Genomic DNA, 1958 nt, shown 5'->3' on the forward strand with positions numbered 1-1958 from the left:
TTGTGGATAGGTCAGCATTCAGAAGCAAAGAGATAGGCCAGTGTCTGGTATGTTGTAGCAACTACCCACGAGGTAGTCAAAGCGGGATCACTTCCTTCTCATCTGTCAGCGCAAGCAGCAGAGCTGATTGCCTTGATTGAGGCATGTAAATTGACCGAAGGCAGAACAGTGAATATTTACATCGACAGCAGATATGCATTCGGGGTTGTACATAATTTTGGATCCTTGTGGAAATACAAGGGCTTCTTGACCTCCACTGGAAAGCCAATCACATAACATTGCCAGATCTCTGACCTCCTGAAAGCAGTTCGATTGCCTAAATCAATCACTGTGTGTCCACGTGAAGCCCACAGGAAAAATTATGATTCAATTTCTCAAGGCAATGAAGATGTAGACTCAGCGGCAAGGACGGCAGCCAATCAGCCGCCAAGTGATCAGTTTGACATGTGTATGTCAAATATTTGTAATCCAAAGCAGACTTATGGGAGTTACAGTCGCAGGCCACATCGAAGGAGAAGCGTGAATGGACAAGGGCAGGGTGCAGAATGAGGGAATGAATGTAGTGTGGTCCCAATGGCAAACCCTGTCTACTACGATCTTTATTCCCTTTCTATGCCAAAGTTACACACGGTAAGGACCATTTGTCAAAAGTGGTGATGGACGACAATATTTCAGCATGCTGGTACAGAAAGGGATTTACTCATTACTCATAATAAAAATGTGAATAATCTGTTATCTATGCCACTAAAAATGTGGGGAGGGGAATACAAATGAATCAGGCAGAACACCCCCAATCCCAAAGACCCTTTGAACATTTACAGATGGATTTTATTGAACTAACACCCAGCGAAGGGAAAATGCATTGTCTGGTAATAGTTGATGTTTTCCCAAGGGATGGAAGTGCTCCCAAGTCTAAACAGGATGCCAGTGCGGTAGCCAAGGCTTTGCTAACTGAAAGAATTCCGAGATGGGGCATCCCTGAACGGGTAAGCAGCGACAATGGAATACCATTTATAAATATTGCCCTACAGCAGATCAGTGATTACTTGGGAATAAAGGTGAGGCAACATTTTGCCTATCACCCAGCGAGTGGTGGGGTAGTGGAAAGAGAGAAAAATACCCTTAAAAATAAATTGGCAAAATGTTGTGAGGAACCAGAGGTGACATGGACAAAGGCATTTCCAATTGTGCTAATGTATATGAAGGAGAGGAAGAGTAAATCTTAGGACGTTTGAAATTTTGTTTGGAAGGTGGCCCAATACAGGAATTGGCCCAAGACCGATTGTAAGACAGATAACAGAGCACTGTGAGGACGAGATGGTATGTTACGGTATAAAACTCTCCACACTTCTGTCTCAAATACAGAATCAAAAGAAGGGCAGCACTACCCCAATCAGCAGAAGGGAAGATGCACAATCACGAACCTGTAGACTGGATAGTGGTGAAAGACATCAGGAGCAAAAGCATGAAGGCGAAGAGCTGGCTGGGACCGTTCCAAGGGCTCCCTACAACACAGACAGCTGTTAAGATCGCGAAGGAGCCACGTTGATACACGCCAGCCATTGCAACCGTGTAGCTGACCTTGAGGAGACATCGGACAACACCGGATCCAAATAAGTGTAAGTAGTGATTAGAAGACTCATAGAAATATGGGGCTGCATGGCAGGACGAGTCGTGAAGGCAGGAGTGTCTGGGATACAACTGCAGACGGCAATCTTAACCAAGGATGTTAAGTTGACATTTACATGCCACCCATGCCCGTTTGGTAACCAGGACCACTATAAATAAGTCAATAAATATTTACGCAGAGATCCTTGTGTACCCAGTTACTGGCACTAAGGAGTATCCACCACGACTACAGGTACACCTGACACGGGATATCGGTTTCCTTTTATCAATGAAGGAGGTGCCATGGCAAGGTTAATAATAACCAAGATTCAGAAGAACGATGAGGAAGC

Source organism: Chiloscyllium plagiosum, unplaced genomic scaffold (assembly GCF_037043375.1).
Source record: "Chiloscyllium plagiosum isolate Xiang-an unplaced genomic scaffold, Cpla_swu_hap1 HiC_scaffold_13, whole genome shotgun sequence".
Classification (NCBI taxonomy): domain Eukaryota; kingdom Metazoa; phylum Chordata; class Chondrichthyes; order Orectolobiformes; family Hemiscylliidae; genus Chiloscyllium; species Chiloscyllium plagiosum.